The following is a 14426-nucleotide window of genomic DNA, read 5'->3' as shown; positions in this document are numbered from 1 at the left end:
CTAATCAAATGCCTTGCGCCTGAAGCTCACACAATCCAGCCTAAAACATACGTCCTATCAAGCATGCGCACATATACAAGTATGCCAGCTGAGGGCCTATGCAGCGTACAGAGGGAAGGACATATTTCCACTTTGAGATCGGACGGCCAAAACTCACAAGCAAATCAAGGAATGTTACTGAGAGCTAACAGAGAACACAAAGTGCTTGTCGCAAGGACATGGCACGCAAAGAGGTTCAGGAAGTGAATTGTTCATCGACTACTGCTTACCGAGAAAACCAGAGAGTCTGTCCAATGAAAATAACATTGAAAAAACAAAAAAAAGGAGCTCAAGTTAACCACCTTGATTGGGCTCGTACGGGATTTGAACCCGGGACCTCTCGCACCCAAAGCGAGAATCATACCCCTAGACCAACGAGCCACAGTCCTTTGAGCATTTGACGGAATTGTCCTCAGCGTTTGCACCCCCCTTAGGATTCGAGGCCAAGAATGCCTATTCCTGAAGTTTGTTCCTGCCGCTGAAAGCCTTGTCGGTGTATGAGCCAAATGAATGCCCCAGTCGGCACGCTCTGACTGTCTTCACAGGTCTCCTCCTCATCCCGAAGGTTGGTGGCCCATTGACATCAGGGTGGAAGGTGCTTGCGATACACTGTTCCTTCCTTCCTTTATTCCTCTTATGCTGTTTATGTAATAAGAGGGGACGATACACAGAAGAGAGAAAGTGGCCCAACACACTAGACTAGCAGTCTTCTGATCAATCTGCAGCTGGCAAGGTGGGGGAGAGCCTTTATTTTGCACCTGCTGGGATCTGCATTGGCAGAAGCTCTGAGGGCTGGGCCTTTCCTTTTGCCTGTAAAAACAAAAAGCAGCCCTCCTCCCTCCAGCCCTGAGAGCATGGGCGTGACACTGGAAAAAGCAGCATCTCCCCTTTGGTAAAGATGACCATTGCACAGCTGCTCACTCAGAGCTCGATCGTGCTCGATCAGGCGAGATATATTTAGGTCACCAGCAAAGTCTGTTCTCTTTTCTTGCGTAGGGTGAGCATTCACAGAGCCCAGCTTCGTTGACAAGAGTGCAAAAGGTGTATACTAAAAGCTTTCTGCTTTACTTGAGCGCCATGGCCGTTATTATATTTTGGCTGCTCCAAGCAATCTCTGTCCAGCCGATGCAAATTTCCAGCTCAAATTTTCCCAGCACTCAAAAAGTCCCTCCTCCCGCCAGCTCTGCTTTCAGGAAGTTCAGCAGAAGCAGTCCAACTTCTGTTCCCACTTCAGAGGAAAAGCTTTCTCGGGCCAGAGAAAGCCAGGGAATCACTGTACCGGCAAGTGCATTTCTTACAACTGGTAATCCCTCAGAACACAGAAATGAAGAAGCTGTATATGAAAATGTATTATTTCTTTGGTACACTAACCTATGTAACTAATATGGACCATTTCAGAGGACGGAGCGGACCCAACTGTGATCCCAGAGACCCAAATACCCAGCAGTAGGGAAAATAAATCCTCTCTGTGCTCTGCAACATTACATACACAAAATGCAAGCGCGTGCATTTTTTTATTGGCCCCATATACAGAATACATGTGAGGATGCTTGCCTTCCCAGTGTATTTCTCAAGCTCTTGAGAGCATATGCTATTTCCATGGGAACGCAAATAAGTTCATACTTTACATTTGTGTGTGACAAAAGGGGAAAAAAACTATTTTGTGTAAAATGCCAGCAGAGAGTGTTTCTGCCCGGTCTCGAACCGGGGACCTTTATAACCACTACACTACAGAAACAGCTGCTTGCTCACCTTTGTAGGGACTGGGAGAACAGGTGCAAAGGGCAGTGCAAGTGGACCTGCTTAAAGACTAATCAAATGCCTTGCGCCTGAAGCTCACACAATCCAGCCTAAAACATACGTCCTATCAAGCATGCGCACATATACAAGTATGCCAGCTGAGGGCCTATGCAGCGTACAGAGGGAAGGACATATTTCCACTTTGAGATCGGACGGCCAAAACTCACAAGCAAATCAAGGAATGTTACTGAGAGCTAACAGAGAACACAAAGTGCTTGTCGCAAGGACATGGCACGCAAAGAGGTTCAGGAAGTGAATTGTTCATCGACTACTGCTTACCGAGAAAACCAGAGAGTCTGTCCAATGAAAATAACATTGAAAAAACAAAAAAAAGGAGCTCAAGTTAACCACCTTGATTGGGCTCGTACGGGACCTCTCGCACCCAAAGCGAGAATCATACCCCTAGACCAACGAGCCACGGTCCTTTGAGCATTTGACGGAATTGTCCTCAGCGTTTGCACCCCCCTTAGGATTCGAGGCCAAGAATGCCTATTCCTGAAGTTTGTTCCTGCCGCTGAAAGCCTTGTCGGTGTATGAGCCAAATGAATGCCCCAGTCGGCACGCTCTGACTGTCTTCACAGGTCTCCTCCTCATCCCGAAGGTTGGTGGCCCATTGACATCAGGGTGGAAGGTGCTTGCGATACACTGTTCCTTCCTTCCTTCCTTCCTTCCTTTATTCCTCTTATGCTGTTTATGTAATAAGAGGGGACGATACACAGAAGAGAGAAAGTGGCCCAACACACTAGACTAGCAGTCTTCTGATCAATCTGCAGCTGGCAAGGTGGGGGAGAGCCTTTATTTTGCACCTGCTGGGATCTGCATTGGCAGAAGCTCTGAGGGCTGGGCCTTTCCTTTTGCCTGTAAAAACAAAAAGCAGCCCTCCTCCCTCCAGCCCTGAGAGCATGGGCGTGACACTGGAAAAAGCAGCATCTCCCCTTTGGTAAAGATGACCATTGCACAGCTGCTCACTCAGAGCTCGATCGTGCTCGATCAGGCCAGATATATTTAGGTCACCAGCAAAGTCTGTTCTCTTTTCTTGCGTAGGGTGAGCATTCACAGAACCCAGCTTCGTTGACAAGAGTGCAAAAGGTGTATACTAAAAGCTTTCTGCTTTACTTGAGCGCCATGGCCGTTATTATATTTTGGCTGCTCCAAGCAATCTCTGTCCAGCCGATGCAAATTTCCAGCTCAAATTTTCCCAGCACTCAAAAAGTCCCTCCTCCCGCCAGCTCTGCTTTCAGGAAGTTCAGCAGAAGCAGTCCAACTTCTGTTCCCACTTCAGAGGAAAAGCTTTCTCGGGCCAGAGAAAGCCAGGGAATCACTGTACCGGCAAGTGCATTTCTTACAACTGGTAATCCCTCAGAACACAGAAATGAAGAAGCTGTATATGAAAATGTATTATTTCTTTGGTACACTAACCTATGTAACTAATATGGACCATTTCAGAGGACGGAGCGGACCCAACTGTGATCCCAGAGACTCAAATACCCAGCAGTAGGGAAAATAAATCCTCTCTGTGCTCTGCAACATTACATACACAAAATGCAAGCGCGTGCATTTTTTTATTGGCCCCATATACAGAATACATGTGAGGATGCTTGCCTTCCCAGTGTATTTCTCAAGCTCTTGAGAGCATATGCTATTTCCATGGGAACGCAAATAAGTTCATACTTTACATTTGTGTGTGACAAAAGGGGAAAAAAACTATTTTGTGTAAAATGCCAGCAGAGAGTGTTTCTGCCCGGTCTCGAACCGGGGACCTTTCGCGTGTGAGGCGAACGTGATAACCACTACACTACAGAAACAGCTGCTTACTCACCTTTGTAGGGACTGGGAGAACAGGTGCAAAGGGCAGTGCAAGTGGACCTGCTTAAAGACTAATCAAATGCCTTGCGCCTGAAGCTCACACAATCCAGCCTAAAACATACGTCCTATCAAGCATGCGCACATATACAAGTATGCCAGCTGAGGGCCTATGCAGCGTACAGAGGGAAGGACATATTTCCACTTTGAGATCGGACGGCCAAAACTCACAAGCAAATCAAGGAATGTTACTGAGAGCTAACAGAGAACACAAAGTGCTTGTCGCAAGGACATGGCACGCAAAGAGGTTCAGGAAGTGAATTGTTCATCGACTACTGCTTACCGAGAAAACCAGAGAGTCTGTCCAATGAAAATAACATTGAAAAAACAAAAAATAGGAGCTCAAGTTAACCACCTTGATTGGGACCTCTCGCACCCAAAGCGAGAATCATACCCCTAGACCAACGAGCCACGGTCCTTTGAGCATTTGACGGAATTGTCCTCAGCGTTTGCACCCCCCTTAGGATTCGAGGTAAAGAATGCCTATTCCTGAAGTTTGTTCCTGCCGCTGAAAGCCTTGTCGGTGTATGAGCCAAATGAATGCCCCAGTCGGCACGCTCTGACTGTCTTCACAGGTCTCCTCCTCATCCCGAAGGTTGGTGGCCCATTGACATCAGGGTGGAAGGTGCTTGCGATACACTGTTCCTTCCTTCCTTCCTTCCTTCCTTTATTCCTCTTATGCTGTTTATGTAATAAGAGGGGACGATACACAGAAGAGAGAAAGTGGCCCAACACACTAGACTAGCAGTCTTCTGATCAATCTGCAGCTGGCAAGGTGGGGGAGAGCCTTTATTTTGCACCTGCTGGGATCTGCATTGGCAGAAGCTCTGAGGGCTGGGCCTTTCCTTTTGCCTGTAAAAACAAAAAGCAGCCCTCCTCCCTCCAGCCCTGAGAGCATGGGCGTGACACTGGAAAAAGCAGCATCTCCCCTTTGGTAAAGATGACCATTGCACAGCTGCTCACTCAGAGCTCGATCGTGCTCGATCAGGCGAGATATATTTAGGTCACCAGCAAAGTCTGTTCTCTTTTCTTGCGTAGGGTGAGCATTCACAGAGCCCAGCTTCGTTGACAAGAGTGCAAAAGGTGTATACTAAAAGCTTTCTGCTTTACTTGAGCGCCATGGCCGTTATTATATTTTGGCTGCTCCAAGCAATCTCTGTCCAGCCGATGCAAATTTCCAGCTCAAATTTTCCCAGCACTCAAAAAGTCCCTCCTCCCGCCAGCTCTGCTTTCAGGAAGTTCAGCAGAAGCAGTCCAACTTCTGTTCCCACTTCAGAGGAAAAGCTTTCTCGGGCCAGAGAAAGCCAGGGAATCACTGTACCGGCAAGTGCATTTCTTACAACTGGTAATCCCTCAGAACACAGAAATGAAGAAGCTGTATATGAAAATGTATTATTTCTTTGGTACACTAACCTATGTAACTAATATGGACCATTTCAGAGGACGGAGCGGACCCAACTGTGATCCCAGAGACCCAAATACCCAGCAGTAGGGAAAATAAATCCTCTCTGTGCTCTGCAACATTACATACACAAAATGCAAGCGCGTGCATTTTTTTATTGGCCCCATATACAGAATACATGTGAGGATGCTTGCCTTCCCAGTGTATTTCTCAAGCTCTTGAGAGCATATGCTATTTCCATGGGAACGCAAATAAGTTCATACTTTACATTTGTGTGTGACAAAAGGGGAAAAAAACTATTTTGTGTAAAATGCCAGCAGAGAGTGTTTCTGCCCGGTCTCGAACCGGGGACCTTTATAACCACTACACTACAGAAACAGCTGCTTGCTCACCTTTGTAGGGACTGGGAGAACAGGTGCAAAGGGCAGTGCAAGTGGACCTGCTTAAAGACTAATCAAATGCCTTGCGCCTGAAGCTCACACAATCCAGCCTAAAACATACGTCCTATCAAGCATGCGCACATATACAAGTATGCCAGCTGAGGGCCTATGCAGCGTACAGAGGGAAGGACATATTTCCACTTTGAGATCGGACGGCCAAAACTCACAAGCAAATCAAGGAATGTTACTGAGAGCTAACAGAGAACACAAAGTGCTTGTCGCAAGGACATGGCACGCAAAGAGGTTCAGGAAGTGAATTGTTCATCGACTACTGCTTACCGAGAAAACCAGAGAGTCTGTCCAATGAAAATAACATTGAAAAAACAAAAAAAAGGAGCTCAAGTTAACCACCTTGATTGGGCTCGTACGGGACCTCTCGCACCCAAAGCGAGAATCATACCCCTAGACCAACGAGCCACGGTCCTTTGAGCATTTGACGGAATTGTCCTCAGCGTTTGCACCCCCCTTAGGATTCGAGGCCAAGAATGCCTATTCCTGAAGTTTGTTCCTGCCGCTGAAAGCCTTGTCGGTGTATGAGCCAAATGAATGCCCCAGTCGGCACGCTCTGACTGTCTTCACAGGTCTCCTCCTCATCCCGAAGGTTGGTGGCCCATTGACATCAGGGTGGAAGGTGCTTGCGATACACTGTTCCTTCCTTCCTTCCTTCCTTCCTTTATTCCTCTTATGCTGTTTATGTAATAAGAGGGGACGATACACAGAAGAGAGAAAGTGGCCCAACACACTAGACTAGCAGTCTTCTGATCAATCTGCAGCTGGCAAGGTGGGGGAGAGCCTTTATTTTGCACCTGCTGGGATCTGCATTGGCAGAGGCTCTGAGGGCTGGGCCTTTCCTTTTGCCTGTAAAAACAAAAAGCAGCCCTCCTCCCTCCAGCCCTGAGAGCATGGGCGTGACACTGGAAAAAGCAGCATCTCCCCTTTGGTAAAGATGACCATTGCACAGCTGCTCACTCAGAGCTCGATCGTGCTCGATCAGGCCAGATATATTTAGGTCACCAGCAAAGTCTGTTCTCTTTTCTTGCGTAGGGTGAGCATTCACAGAACCCAGCTTCGTTGACAAGAGTGCAAAAGGTGTATACTAAAAGCTTTCTGCTTTACTTGAGCGCCATGGCCGTTATTATATTTTGGCTGCTCCAAGCAATCTCTGTCCAGCCGATGCAAATTTCCAGCTCAAATTTTCCCAGCACTCAAAAAGTCCCTCCTCCCGCCAGCTCTGCTTTCAGGAAGTTCAGCAGAAGCAGTCCAACTTCTGTTCCCACTTCAGAGGAAAAGCTTTCTCGGGCCAGAGAAAGCCAGGGAATCACTGCACCGGCAAGTGCATTTCTTACAACTGGTAATCCCTCAGAACACAGAAATGAAGAAGCTGTATATGAAAATGTATTATTTCTTTGGTACACTAACCTATGTAACTAATATGGACCATTTCAGAGGACGGAGCGGACCCAACTGTGATCCCAGAGACTCAAATACCCAGCAGTAGGGAAAATAAATCCTCTCTGTGCTCTGCAACATTACATACACAAAATGCAAGCGCGTGCATTTTTTTATTGGCCCCATATACAGAATACATGTGAGGATGCTTGCCTTCCCAGTGTATTTCTCAAGCTCTTGAGAGCATATGCTATTTCCATGGGAACGCAAATAAGTTCATACTTTACATTTGTGTGTGACAAAAGGGGAAAAAAACTATTTTGTGTAAAATGCCAGCAGAGAGTGTTTCTGCCCGGTCTCGAACCGGGGACCTTTCGCGCGTGAGGCGAACGTGATAACCACTACACTACAGAAACAGCTGCTTACTCACCTTTGTAGGGACTGGGAGAACAGGTGCAAAGGGCAGTGCAAGTGGACCTGCTTAAAGACTAATCAAATGCCTTGCGCCTGAAGCTCACACAATCCAGCCTAAAACATACGTCCTATCAAGCATGCGCACATATACAAGTATGCCAGCTGAGGGCCTATGCAGCGTACAGAGGGAAGGACATATTTCCACTTTGAGATCGGACGGCCAAAACTCACAAGCAAATCAAGGAATGTTACTGAGAGCTAACAGAGAACACAAAGTGCTTGTCGCAAGGACATGGCACGCAAAGAGGTTCAGGAAGTGAATTGTTCATCGACTACTGCTTACCGAGAAAACCAGAGAGTCTGTCCAATGAAAATAACATTGAAAAAACAAAAAATAGGAGCTCAAGTTAACCACCTTGATTGGGACCTCTCGCACCCAAAGCGAGAATCATACCCCTAGACCAACGAGCCACGGTCCTTTGAGCATTTGACGGAATTGTCCTCAGCGTTTGCACCCCCCTTAGGATTCGAGGTAAAGAATGCCTATTCCTGAAGTTTGTTCCTGCCGCTGAAAGCCTTGTCGGTGTATGAGCCAAATGAATGCCCCAGTCGGCACGCTCTGACTGTCTTCACAGGTCTCCTCCTCATCCCGAAGGTTGGTGGCCCATTGACATCAGGGTGGAAGGTGCTTGCGATACACTGTTCCTTCCTTCCTTCCTTCCTTCCTTCCTTTATTCCTCTTATGCTGTTTATGTAATAAGAGGGGACGATACACAGAAGAGAGAAAGTGGCCCAACACACTAGACTAGCAGTCTTCTGATCAATCTGCAGCTGGCAAGGTGGGGGAGAGCCTTTATTTTGCACCTGCTGGGATCTGCATTGGCAGAAGCTCTGAGGGCTGGGCCTTTCCTTTTGCCTGTAAAAACAAAAAGCAGCCCTCCTCCCTCCAGCCCTGAGAGCATGGGCGTGACACTGGAAAAAGCAGCATCTCCCCTTTGGTAAAGATGACCATTGCACAGCTGCTCACTCAGAGCTCGATCGTGCTCGATCAGGCGAGATATATTTAGGTCACCAGCAAAGTCTGTTCTCTTTTCTTGCGTAGGGTGAGCATTCACAGAGCCCAGCTTCGTTGACAAGAGTGCAAAAGGTGTATACTAAAAGCTTTCTGCTTTACTTGAGCGCCATGGCCGTTATTATATTTTGGCTGCTCCAAGCAATCTCTGTCCAGCCGATGCAAATTTCCAGCTCAAATTTTCCCAGCACTCAAAAAGTCCCTCCTCCCGCCAGCTCTGCTTTCAGGAAGTTCAGCAGAAGCAGTCCAACTTCTGTTCCCACTTCAGAGGAAAAGCTTTCTCGGGCCAGAGAAAGCCAGGGAATCACTGTACCGGCAAGTGCATTTCTTACAACTGGTAATCCCTCAGAACACAGAAATGAAGAAGCTGTATATGAAAATGTATTATTTCTTTGGTACACTAACCTATGTAACTAATATGGACCATTTCAGAGGACGGAGCGGACCCAACTGTGATCCCAGAGACCCAAATACCCAGCAGTAGGGAAAATAAATCCTCTCTGTGCTCTGCAACATTACATACACAAAATGCAAGCGCGTGCATTTTTTTATTGGCCCCATATACAGAATACATGTGAGGATGCTTGCCTTCCCAGTGTATTTCTCAAGCTCTTGAGAGCATATGCTATTTCCATGGGAACGCAAATAAGTTCATACTTTACATTTGTGTGTGACAAAAGGGGAAAAAAACTATTTTGTGTAAAATGCCAGCAGAGAGTGTTTCTGCCCGGTCTCGAACCGGGGACCTTTCGCGTGTGAGGCGAACGTGATAACCACTACACTACAGAAACAGCTGCTTGCTCACCTTTGTAGGGACTGGGAGAACAGGTGCAAAGGGCAGTGCAAGTGGACCTGCTTAAAGACTAATCAAATGCCTTGCGCCTGAAGCTCACACAATCCAGCCTAAAACATACGTCCTATCAAGCATGCGCACATATACAAGTATGCCAGCTGAGGGCCTATGCAGCGTACAGAGGGAAGGACATATTTCCACTTTGAGATCGGACGGCCAAAACTCACAAGCAAATCAAGGAATGTTACTGAGAGCTAACAGAGAACACAAAGTGCTTGTCGCAAGGACATGGCACGCAAAGAGGTTCAGGAAGTGAATTGTTCATCGACTACTGCTTACCGAGAAAACCAGAGAGTCTGTCCAATGAAAATAACATTGAAAAAACAAAAAAAAGGAGCTCAAGTTAACCACCTTGATTGGGCTCGTACGGGATTTGAACCCGGGACCTCTCGCACCCAAAGCGAGAATCATACCCCTAGACCAACGAGCCACGGTCCTTTGAGCATTTGACGGAATTGTCCTCAGCGTTTGCACCCCCCTTAGGATTCGAGGCCAAGAATGCCTATTCCTGAAGTTTGTTCCTGCCGCTGAAAGCCTTGTCGGTGTATGAGCCAAATGAATGCCCCAGTCGGCACGCTCTGACTGTCTTCACAGGTCTCCTCCTCATCCCGAAGGTTGGTGGCCCATTGACATCAGGGTGGAAGGTGCTTGCGATACACTGTTCCTTCCTTCCTTTATTCCTCTTATGCTGTTTATGTAATAAGAGGGGACGATACACAGAAGAGAGAAAGTGGCCCAACACACTAGACTAGCAGTCTTCTGATCAATCTGCAGCTGGCAAGGTGGGGGAGAGCCTTTATTTTGCACCTGCTGGGATCTGCATTGGCAGAAGCTCTGAGGGCTGGGCCTTTCCTTTTGCCTGTAAAAACAAAAAGCAGCCCTCCTCCCTCCAGCCCTGAGAGCATGGGCGTGACACTGGAAAAAGCAGCATCTCCCCTTTGGTAAAGATGACCATTGCACAGCTGCTCACTCAGAGCTCGATCGTGCTCGATCAGGCGAGATATATTTAGGTCACCAGCAAAGTCTGTTCTCTTTTCTTGCGTAGGGTGAGCATTCACAGAGCCCAGCTTCGTTGACAAGAGTGCAAAAGGTGTATACTAAAAGCTTTCTGCTTTACTTGAGCGCCATGGCCGTTATTATATTTTGGCTGCTCCAAGCAATCTCTGTCCAGCCGATGCAAATTTCCAGCTCAAATTTTCCCAGCACTCAAAAAGTCCCTCCTCCCGCCAGCTCTGCTTTCAGGAAGTTCAGCAGAAGCAGTCCAACTTCTGTTCCCACTTCAGAGGAAAAGCTTTCTCGGGCCAGAGAAAGCCAGGGAATCACTGTACCGGCAAGTGCATTTCTTACAACTGGTAATCCCTCAGAACACAGAAATGAAGAAGCTGTATATGAAAATGTATTATTTCTTTGGTACACTAACCTATGTAACTAATATGGACCATTTCAGAGGACGGAGCGGACCCAACTGTGATCCCAGAGACCCAAATACCCAGCAGTAGGGAAAATAAATCCTCTCTGTGCTCTGCAACATTACATACACAAAATGCAAGCGCGTGCATTTTTTTATTGGCCCCATATACAGAATACATGTGAGGATGCTTGCCTTCCCAGTGTATTTCTCAAGCTCTTGAGAGCATATGCTATTTCCATGGGAACGCAAATAAGTTCATACTTTACATTTGTGTGTGACAAAAGGGGAAAAAAACTATTTTGTGTAAAATGCCAGCAGAGAGTGTTTCTGCCCGGTCTCGAACCGGGGACCTTTCGCGTGTGAGGCGAACGTGATAACCACTACACTACAGAAACAGCTGCTTGCTCACCTTTGTAGGGACTGGGAGAACAGGTGCAAAGGGCAGTGCAAGTGGACCTGCTTAAAGACTAATCAAATGCCTTGCGCCTGAAGCTCACACAATCCAGCCTAAAACATACGTCCTATCAAGCATGCGCACATATACAAGTATGCCAGCTGAGGGCCTATGCAGCGTACAGAGGGAAGGACATATTTCCACTTTGAGATCGGACGGCCAAAACTCACAAGCAAATCAAGGAATGTTACTGAGAGCTAACAGAGAACACAAAGTGCTTGTCGCAAGGACATGGCACGCAAAGAGGTTCAGGAAGTGAATTGTTCATCGACTACTGCTTACCGAGAAAACCAGAGAGTCTGTCCAATGAAAATAACATTGAAAAAACAAAAAAAAGGAGCTCAAGTTAACCACCTTGATTGGGCTCGTACGGGATTTGAACCCGGGACCTCTCGCACCCAAAGCGAGAATCATACCCCTAGACCAACGAGCCACAGTCCTTTGAGCATTTGACGGAATTGTCCTCAGCGTTTGCACCCCCCTTAGGATTCGAGGCCAAGAATGCCTATTCCTGAAGTTTGTTCCTGCCGCTGAAAGCCTTGTCGGTGTATGAGCCAAATGAATGCCCCAGTCGGCACGCTCTGACTGTCTTCACAGGTCTCCTCCTCATCCCGAAGGTTGGTGGCCCATTGACATCAGGGTGGAAGGTGCTTGCGATACACTGTTCCTTCCTTCCTTTATTCCTCTTATGCTGTTTATGTAATAAGAGGGGACGATACACAGAAGAGAGAAAGTGGCCCAACACACTAGACTAGCAGTCTTCTGATCAATCTGCAGCTGGCAAGGTGGGGGAGAGCCTTTATTTTGCACCTGCTGGGATCTGCATTGGCAGAAGCTCTGAGGGCTGGGCCTTTCCTTTTGCCTGTAAAAACAAAAAGCAGCCCTCCTCCCTCCAGCCCTGAGAGCATGGGCGTGACACTGGAAAAAGCAGCATCTCCCCTTTGGTAAAGATGACCATTGCACAGCTGCTCACTCAGAGCTCGATCGTGCTCGATCAGGCGAGATATATTTAGGTCACCAGCAAAGTCTGTTCTCTTTTCTTGCGTAGGGTGAGCATTCACAGAGCCCAGCTTCGTTGACAAGAGTGCAAAAGGTGTATACTAAAAGCTTTCTGCTTTACTTGAGCGCCATGGCCGTTATTATATTTTGGCTGCTCCAAGCAATCTCTGTCCAGCCGATGCAAATTTCCAGCTCAAATTTTCCCAGCACTCAAAAAGTCCCTCCTCCCGCCAGCTCTGCTTTCAGGAAGTTCAGCAGAAGCAGTCCAACTTCTGTTCCCACTTCAGAGGAAAAGCTTTCTCGGGCCAGAGAAAGCCAGGGAATCACTGTACCGGCAAGTGCATTTCTTACAACTGGTAATCCCTCAGAACACAGAAATGAAGAAGCTGTATATGAAAATGTATTATTTCTTTGGTACACTAACCTATGTAACTAATATGGACCATTTCAGAGGACGGAGCGGACCCAACTGTGATCCCAGAGACCCAAATACCCAGCAGTAGGGAAAATAAATCCTCTCTGTGCTCTGCAACATTACATACACAAAATGCAAGCGCGTGCATTTTTTTATTGGCCCCATATACAGAATACATGTGAGGATGCTTGCCTTCCCAGTGTATTTCTCAAGCTCTTGAGAGCATATGCTATTTCCATGGGAACGCAAATAAGTTCATACTTTACATTTGTGTGTGACAAAAGGGGAAAAAAACTATTTTGTGTAAAATGCCAGCAGAGAGTGTTTCTGCCCGGTCTCGAACCGGGGACCTTTATAACCACTACACTACAGAAACAGCTGCTTGCTCACCTTTGTAGGGACTGGGAGAACAGGTGCAAAGGGCAGTGCAAGTGGACCTGCTTAAAGACTAATCAAATGCCTTGCGCCTGAAGCTCACACAATCCAGCCTAAAACATACGTCCTATCAAGCATGCGCACATATACAAGTATGCCAGCTGAGGGCCTATGCAGCGTACAGAGGGAAGGACATATTTCCACTTTGAGATCGGACGGCCAAAACTCACAAGCAAATCAAGGAATGTTACTGAGAGCTAACAGAGAACACAAAGTGCTTGTCGCAAGGACATGGCACGCAAAGAGGTTCAGGAAGTGAATTGTTCATCGACTACTGCTTACCGAGAAAACCAGAGAGTCTGTCCAATGAAAATAACATTGAAAAAACAAAAAAAAGGAGCTCAAGTTAACCACCTTGATTGGGCTCGTACGGGACCTCTCGCACCCAAAGCGAGAATCATACCCCTAGACCAACGAGCCACGGTCCTTTGAGCATTTGACGGAATTGTCCTCAGCGTTTGCACCCCCCTTAGGATTCGAGGCCAAGAATGCCTATTCCTGAAGTTTGTTCCTGCCGCTGAAAGCCTTGTCGGTGTATGAGCCAAATGAATGCCCCAGTCGGCACGCTCTGACTGTCTTCACAGGTCTCCTCCTCATCCCGAAGGTTGGTGGCCCATTGACATCAGGGTGGAAGGTGCTTGCGATACACTGTTCCTTCCTTCCTTCCTTCCTTCCTTTATTCCTCTTATGCTGTTTATGTAATAAGAGGGGACGATACACAGAAGAGAGAAAGTGGCCCAACACACTAGACTAGCAGTCTTCTGATCAATCTGCAGCTGGCAAGGTGGGGGAGAGCCTTTATTTTGCACCTGCTGGGATCTGCATTGGCAGAGGCTCTGAGGGCTGGGCCTTTCCTTTTGCCTGTAAAAACAAAAAGCAGCCCTCCTCCCTCCAGCCCTGAGAGCATGGGCGTGACACTGGAAAAAGCAGCATCTCCCCTTTGGTAAAGATGACCATTGCACAGCTGCTCACTCAGAGCTCGATCGTGCTCGATCAGGCCAGATATATTTAGGTCACCAGCAAAGTCTGTTCTCTTTTCTTGCGTAGGGTGAGCATTCACAGAACCCAGCTTCGTTGACAAGAGTGCAAAAGGTGTATACTAAAAGCTTTCTGCTTTACTTGAGCGCCATGGCCGTTATTATATTTTGGCTGCTCCAAGCAATCTCTGTCCAGCCGATGCAAATTTCCAGCTCAAATTTTCCCAGCACTCAAAAAGTCCCTCCTCCCGCCAGCTCTGCTTTCAGGAAGTTCAGCAGAAGCAGTCCAACTTCTGTTCCCACTTCAGAGGAAAAGCTTTCTCGGGCCAGAGAAAGCCAGGGAATCACTGCACCGGCAAGTGCATTTCTTACAACTGGTAATCCCTCAGAACACAGAAATGAAGAAGCTGTATATGAAAATGTATTATTTCTTTGGTACACTAACCTATGTAACTAATATGGA

The 14426-nt window shown here is 47.3% G+C and overlaps 7 non-coding genes across 7 annotated transcripts; all 7 read right to left on the bottom strand.

The window, feature by feature from the left end:
• Nucleotides 1-348: 348 nt before the first annotated feature.
• TRNAP-UGG (transfer RNA proline (anticodon UGG)) lies at nt 349-420 on the bottom strand. Its single transcript has one exon. It is a non-coding gene; the product is annotated as a tRNA-Pro (tRNA).
• Nucleotides 421-3571: 3151 nt separating this feature from the next.
• TRNAV-CAC (transfer RNA valine (anticodon CAC)) lies at nt 3572-3644 on the bottom strand. The gene has a single exon. It is a non-coding gene; the product is annotated as a tRNA-Val (tRNA).
• A 3632-nt stretch (nt 3645-7276) lies between these two features.
• On the bottom strand, nt 7277-7349 carry TRNAV-CAC (transfer RNA valine (anticodon CAC)). Its single transcript has one exon. It is a non-coding gene; the product is annotated as a tRNA-Val (tRNA).
• Nucleotides 7350-9137: 1788 nt separating this feature from the next.
• On the bottom strand, nt 9138-9210 carry TRNAV-CAC (transfer RNA valine (anticodon CAC)). Its single transcript has one exon. It is a non-coding gene; the product is annotated as a tRNA-Val (tRNA).
• Nucleotides 9211-9630: 420 nt separating this feature from the next.
• TRNAP-UGG (transfer RNA proline (anticodon UGG)) lies at nt 9631-9702 on the bottom strand. Its single transcript has one exon. It is a non-coding gene; the product is annotated as a tRNA-Pro (tRNA).
• Nucleotides 9703-11005: 1303 nt separating this feature from the next.
• On the bottom strand, nt 11006-11078 carry TRNAV-CAC (transfer RNA valine (anticodon CAC)). Its single transcript has one exon. It is a non-coding gene; the product is annotated as a tRNA-Val (tRNA).
• A 420-nt stretch (nt 11079-11498) lies between these two features.
• Nucleotides 11499-11570, bottom strand: TRNAP-UGG (transfer RNA proline (anticodon UGG)). The gene has a single exon. It is a non-coding gene; the product is annotated as a tRNA-Pro (tRNA).
• Nucleotides 11571-14426: the final 2856 nt, after the last annotated feature.

This window comes from Ambystoma mexicanum, chromosome 2q, assembly GCF_040938575.1.
Source record: "Ambystoma mexicanum isolate Mex_15411 chromosome 2q, UKY_AmexF1_1, whole genome shotgun sequence".
In the NCBI taxonomy this organism is placed as follows: domain Eukaryota; kingdom Metazoa; phylum Chordata; class Amphibia; order Caudata; family Ambystomatidae; genus Ambystoma; species Ambystoma mexicanum.
This window is presented reverse-complemented; position numbering and strand designations above follow the sequence as displayed.